Below are 7,346 nucleotides of genomic sequence, written 5' to 3'. Positions count from 1 at the left end.
TCTATTCTATTCTCTTTGATGTAGGTCATTGTACCCTCCAAGTGGTCAGCCTCCAAGCACGTACTCCACTCCTTCCATCAGGCCCATAAAATGTGACCTTCTCCTCAAAATAGTAGAGAGTTTGTCATCATGTCTCAGTGCCTCTTGTCTCATCTTAGATCTAGTGTCATTTGTGATGGTGATATTTATGGTGTGGACACTTTCACTTAGGAACTGGTCTGACACCAACAACTCATTTCACATAGGCCATTAGAGTGTAATGACTTTTCGTCACTATTGAGTGGTGTCTTAGACCGATAATACAGACATAAAAGCTGCTGTATTTATTACTCTACAGTCTATCTCGTGAGCCATTCAGTCCCAGCTTCATTCACAAATCTGCCCCGGCTTGTCTCCTGCAGTCCAGTCTCATTCAGTCCCTCCAGAAGCTGTGAGCGATGCAGAGCACATTCTGAGCTTTGGGAACACTCTCTGGCTTCCGTGGAGCCACATCTCCTCAAGTCAGATCACATGTGGAAGGCAGCCCACAAGTAGGGTGACCAGATAGCAAGTGTGAAAAATTGGGATGGAGGTGTGTGTGAGGGTAATAAGCACCTATATAAGACAAAGCCCTGACTATTAGGACTGTCCCTATAAAATTGGAACAGCTGGTCACCCTACATAAAGGTAGCAGCGCTTTAGCTGAGCGTGCTCACAGACGCTACTGAAGGACGTGCCCAGGCGTTGCTGCAACATTAAAGCTTCAGCTCATCCTTAAAGGTCATGTTAGAGGCTTATATTTGCCTCTGCACAGACAACAAGACATTTCATGTTCAGGATTACCAGGGTGTCAACCTACTCCGCGGAAACAGCTGTCAGTAAATATGTGACAACAGATGTTGGGAATGGGATGTTCAGTGTTCTGTGCACTAATCTCTAGCTCTGCCCTGCACAATTAGACATTTTTCTCAGGGTGAAGCTCGGACAAATATTCTCAGAACAATGTGCAGTAAACGACTCTGGGTCATTCCGGACTAAGGAGCCCTAGGCAGGCTGCCCACTTTTCCAGTCAACTGACCTTATTTAAAGAGCTCTGTCGAGACAATAATTTCTTGCTTGGCTTTTCCCCCCTGCTGCTATTGTGCATCATGGGATTGTCTGAAAACAGCAGGATAAAAATCTGAAGGGTTTACGTATTCCTAGGATGAAAAAGCAAAGAACAGCCCATCCGAGGTTGTGTTAGGATCATTTCTATTGCTATTCAAAGGGCTCGATCCAGCTCTCAGGCAAATAGGTGTAAGTTACAACGTAACTTGTAAATATCAGCTTCTCTGTGTGAGAGATACAGCTAGACGCAGCCCCTGAATATGAGACAGGATAAGTCAACAAATGCACAGGACTAGCCCCAAGTGGAAGCTACATCTGGTTTTTATGATGTTGTTTAATATCCAGGGTTATTTAGCTTGCGGCTTTGGAAGCAGTACTTTCTAGAGATGATCCAAGCCATGAAGTCAATGTTTATACTAGAACTGGAGGCATAATTTCCAGCCTGGGTAGACATAACTTTGTTAGGGCCCATTATAAAGACAAGGGATGTTTGCAAAATAAAGTGAGATCCATGTTTGGATTTTGAACCCTTGCACGGTCCAGGCTAATCTTTGTGGTTTGGAAGATTTCCTAGCAGCATGAATTGATTGTGTGGGCCAATAAAATCAACTCATCAGACTGCTACAGGGACCAGCTCTGGTTCTCTGTTTGGCTCTGTCCTTCTCCATTTTATTCCTCATATCTCTTCTATTCAGTTTTTCGTTTACCTCACTCTGTTTCCAGGAACATCTTCCCTAGTGTGGAAATCAGTGAGCATTAAGACGGGTTGCTTTAATAGTTGAAATTCACAACAGTGAATATTGAAAACATTCCATAAAAAAGCAATCATCTGTTCCGGAACACCTTACATAACTCGAATTTTGCATAAGTTGGAAACATATACCAGACCATTAAGCCAAAAAAACAAAACAAAAACAAAAAAGCCCCTCCTATTTCTAGCATAAGGAACTCTTTCTGTAAGCTTGGATTTGTGTATGTCGGGTTTACATAACTCGGGGAGCATCTGTAATATGTCAGGATTCAGAGTTTTCCCTCTAATACTACAGTAACTCCTCACTTAGTCATCCTGGTTAACGTTGTTTTGTTGGTATGTTGCTGATCAATTAGGGAACATGCTCTTTTAAAGTTGTGCAATGCTCCACTCTTATGTTGTTTGGCTGCTTGCTTTCTCTGGAGCTGGCAGCCTCTCTACACCCCCCAACCCCATCCCCACAGCGTCTTCCGCCCGCCAGCAGACCCCACGGATCAGCATCTTTCCCCTCCTTCCCCCGGCTCCTGCCGGTGGCAATCAGCTGGCTTATGGTGTTTAGGAGGCAGGAGGGAGAGGGGAGGAACGAGGACTCGGCATGCAGGCTCCCCCTCCCTCCCCTGCCTCCTGAACAGTGCAAGCCAGCTGATTACCCCAGGCAGGAGGTGGGGGGAAGAGGGAGGCGAAGCCAGCATGTCAAGTCCTCACTCCTCCCCACTCCATCCTGCCTCCTCAACACCGCAAGCCAGCTGATTGCTCCAGGCAGGAGGGAGGGGGGAGGAACAAGGACTCGGCGTGCCTCCTCCCTCCCTCCCCTGCCTCCTGAACAGTGCAAGCCAGCTGATTACCCCAGGCAGGAGGTGGGGGGAAGAGGGAGGCGAAGCCAGCATGTCAAGTCCTCACTCCTCCCCACTCCATCCTGCCTCCTCAACACCGCAAGCCAGCTGATTGCTCCAGGCAGGAGGGAGGGGGGAGGAACAAGGACTCGGCGTGCCTCCTCCCTCCCTCCCCTGCCTCCTGCCACAGCAATCAGCTGGCTTGCAGTGTTCAGAAGGGAGGGAGGAGGACTGAGAATGCAGTGTGCGAAGTAAAGGGGGAGGAAGTGGGGGGAAGAAGAGGCGGGTCAAGGGTGGTGGCTTGAGGGGAGGGGTGGAGTGGATGGGTGAGCCCCCTGTCTCTGGCAAAGTCAGTGCCTGTGCCTGCAAGAACAGCAAGAGGAGCAGCCGGAAAATCCATCCTCTTCCACTCTCTGACTCCACCGCCTTAACCAAGCTTCATGCTCAGCAGTGATGATTGTAGTATTAAATTGTTTCTTTAAAATTGTTTAAAACTTATACCTGTATTAAATTGCTTGTTTAAAATGTATATCATGCCTTTCGTCTGGCAAAAAAAAATTGCCCTAGAACCTACCCCCCACCTCTTACATTAATTCTTATGGGGAAATTGGATTTGCTTAACATTGTTTCACTTAAAGTCGCATTTCCAGGAACATAACTACAATGTTAAGTGAGGAGTTACTGTATTTGTATTGCAGTAGTGGCTAGAAGCCCATCCCCAATGTGCCAGGTGCTGTACATGGTGTGGGATTCTGTGCCCTGCTGCAGCTCATGTATTCTTCTCTGGCAATAAAGAGAGGCCAGAAAAAGTCCATACGGATTCAAGGAGGAATTCCCCCAGTGCAAGCATTATGTTGCCTTAGGGCAGGGTGTATGTGAGACATACTATCAGGGTACAATCCAGAGCTGTTACCTCTGCCTTACAATGCCTTTGCTGAAGTACCTCCCACCTTGGCCTCTCACAGACAGCTTTCCTGCATGCATGCCACACCCTGAGCATCTGTGTATAACTGTAGCCTGCCAGTGTGGATTACACTCTGGATCTCACCAGTCTTGGTACTACTGCAGGATGACCCCAACACACACCCCAGGCCTAGATTTCCTCCCCAAAATTGTATGCCCTGAACTGCCCAGGACTCGCCTGGACAGTACACAAGATTTTAAGTCTGTTATTCTGTAAAGGGAATAATATGCCAGTTTATTATCTGAAATTGTTATTCAGACATTTAAATTTAAACACACTGGGTTAGATAAAACAGTGAAACAAGTTTATTGTACAAAGATTTTAAGTGAGTACAAGTAATGAGGCATAAAAGTCAGACGTGGATAAAAGAAAAATAAAGGTAAAACACTTATTAATGCCTAATTTAACAAACAATATCAGATTCAAGCAAAGTTTCTCACCACATGCTTTCAGCAGTCTTACTGACCAAACCTCTGTAGGTCAGGACCTCTCCTCCAAAGTCCAATTATTGTTTCCTTTTTTTCTTCCAGTGCAGTGAATGCAATGGGCAGAGAGAGAGGGGTGCCATGCAGTATATGTCTCCTTTTTATAGTTTTAGTCCCTCTCTTGAAAAACATTTCCAGCTGGCACTAGGAGACAAAGAGTCTATGTGGAAGGATGTTCCCAGCTGTTTTTTCCAATTGTTTAAAGTTCCTTTGTCTTCCTCTCCTGCTTCACGAGACTGTTTACTGTTTACACGCAAATTAAGCAGAGCATACATTCCTTTGTTTAAGACAGACCTGTTTGCCAGCTTCTGTTCACGCAGGGCGGTGGGGTTTGGAACATATATTGATAACACTGTATAGGGATATCTTATACATTCACATTACAGTGTTGTCAAATGCCTTTTATCAGGACAATACTGACCAGCAAATTATGAGATTTCAAATGATACCTTATAAGGCATACTTTGTACAAAGATTATTACTATAGTGTATATGATGTGAATACAGGGGTGTATTCTGTCACAGCATGTATATAAGGCAAGACGGGGGTAGGGTCATAATACATCTGGCTATAGCCATTCTGGCCTGGACCAGAAGCCATAGGTAGCCCTGAGAAAGCTGTTGTAAACTAAAGCAGCCTCAGGATCACAGCAGTCTCCACAGCAGCCCAGAATTGGGATGCCCTAAAGGCTTCTTAAAGCTGCCTGACTCCTTTGGCTGCTGGCCTGTGCTTTTTGTGTTGCCCTTCCAGGAGGTTTAGATCAGACCCTCAGCCATAGAGTAAGAGACAGTCCCTACCGTGAAAAGGCTCTTCCCTGTTTATGTTCTGGGAGGGGGCAAGCTGCCAGCTAGAAGAGAGAAGCCAGTCTCACCAAGAAAAACTTTCCCATAGAACAGAGTAAAGAATGACCATGCCCATTATGGTCAGTCCCAGGTGCACAGGTCACCTGGGCTATTTCTTTCCCGACTGGATGAGTGTAACTCTGATGTGAATACTCAGTTACCAGTCCAAAAGTCACTATCCCCAGTAGGGTGACCAGATGTACCGATTTTATAGAGACAGGCCCAATATTTGGGCCTTTTTCTTATATAGGCATCTATTACCCTGCATCTCCTGTCCTGATTTTTCACACCTCCTGTCTGACCGCCCTAATCCCCAAGTATTCTATGGATTCATGTAATTGGACATTCTCAATGTCTATATCCCCAAATACATGTTTTGTAAAACCAAACTTTTATAAAATATAAGACCAATAGAAATGTTTCCACAATTAAAAAAACCAAATCCACTGAAGATGCTTCCTTTTAATCAAATAAACATTTTACTGCAGTATGTGAAACCCAAACAAGGTAGCAGGAAGGTCTGGAAAGTGAAACTAACTTTAAAAAAGTTGCAGGATTTTTATAGGCCAGGTAGAGAGAAATGTGACAAGTTAATGGATTTAAAATTCATTGTAAAAAAAATCTAAGCTGATATTAAGTACACAGCAAAAGAATGAAAATGGTGCAAGACATTTTGGTTTGGAAGAGTTGTTATTATGAGACGATAATTCGGATTTTAAAAAGCATCATAAGTCTTTCATTAGGCTCAGCTGTATAAACTTAGAGGAAAAGTCTTGGCAGAGCTATGTTTCATAATATTTGGAAAGGAAGCTGTATGCTTCACTGTTTGCTTGGGAGAGCCTAGATCTGGAAAGAACAACTCCTGGAGAGGAAAAAGAGGAAGCAAGGCACAATAACCATGGTTTCTGAGGAACTTTGAAAGGAAATGAAACAATAACAGTTTAGAAGACGAACAATTGCAGGTAAATAATGCTAACTTGGTGTTTATGGGAATTTTCATCCTTAATGTATTAGACGCTTGTTGCTAACTCTGCAGTGAAGTGTGCTGCTTCCAGAACAAAACAGAGTTTAGCTGCAATATCTGTGGAAGGAATGCACGTGAATACCACCATTAAAAAATAACTCCCAAAGAGAGGTAACTTTTGAGATAGAAATTTCTATCCGTTTGGTTTCCACACAAAGATAAATCCTGGCATTTTTTAGTTATTTTTTAGGATGTGTCTCTACTAGGGAACCGAGCAATTCCCATTCCTAAGTGAATGGCTTTAAGAACAAATGACTGAGTACATCCATGCCAGCAGTGCTGACTTCTGTTCTAAATCACTGCTATTTTACCACATATTGTCGCTAGCGTTCGTCTAAACCCTTTGAACTGTAATGCCCTCTGGCTACCTATTTTATAGTTTCTGGCACTGTTCCTCCAAGCAGTGAATTCTGGGAGATTTAGAAAGGTCACTGATACACTATGGAACAGATGTGGGAGGACTGTGAGCCTTTTTAGTGTGAACTGTTCTAGTATTATCTACACTGGAACTAACACCTGTGCAGGCCAAAATGATTCAGACTAAGCCAGTATTTAGCTGTACTGAAAGCAAGTCTCATTTAAATAGTATTCAGCATGCATGTAAACCATTTTGTGGGCATATTATCAGGTTTAACAAGCTTCTTAAATGGACCACCTGGTTCTTAGCATGATAAATTTCATCAGTATAATAAAGACTACATTACAGAGGTCCTTAGATAACGGAGACGTCCACTAATCGCTAGGCTTTTCTCTCTTTCCAAAAGAATTTGTATACTAGAGAAACTGGTGTCACAGTTAGTTTTTGTAGCACTGTGGATTGACATGCTTGCTTTGTGCACCCCTCCCAGGTGGAACACTAGCCCCAGAGTTAGTTCTCTCAGAATCCACACGTGTAGTACTTAAACAGGGTTTGTTTTATTTCACTCTGGTTAGATTACTTGCTGCCCCCTCTGGCAGAGAATACAAGATTACCCTGAAGAATAAAATGAAGGAATTAATTGATATCTTAATTACAACTTTTAATTAATATTCACAAGGGCAACAAATGTTCCAGAATGAAAAACAGTGATAATTCCTGTGTTGGAAAGGGAAAGGCCCTGCTATTTAAATGAAAATCTTGTAGCTGAATGTGTGATTATAGCATGACACTGGCTGGCTTGGCTCCATGTGAAACTTGTATTGTATGTAAAATCACACAGCCCATTACTTATTAATAATTCTCTATGGCTAGTGTTCCACATTGTCCACCATGCGCGAGGCATGTTGCACAAACATAGTGGAAGGCACAGTCCCTGCTTCAAACAGCTTACAGTCTAAAAATCTGGGCTAAACTATGTTTAACAGCAGGAATTTGCCAATT

The sequence above is a fragment of the Chelonoidis abingdonii genome, chromosome 4, assembly GCF_003597395.2.
Source record: "Chelonoidis abingdonii isolate Lonesome George chromosome 4, CheloAbing_2.0, whole genome shotgun sequence".
Taxonomy (NCBI): Eukaryota; Metazoa; Chordata; order Testudines; family Testudinidae; genus Chelonoidis; species Chelonoidis abingdonii.
Note: the sequence above shows the minus strand (reverse complement) of the source record.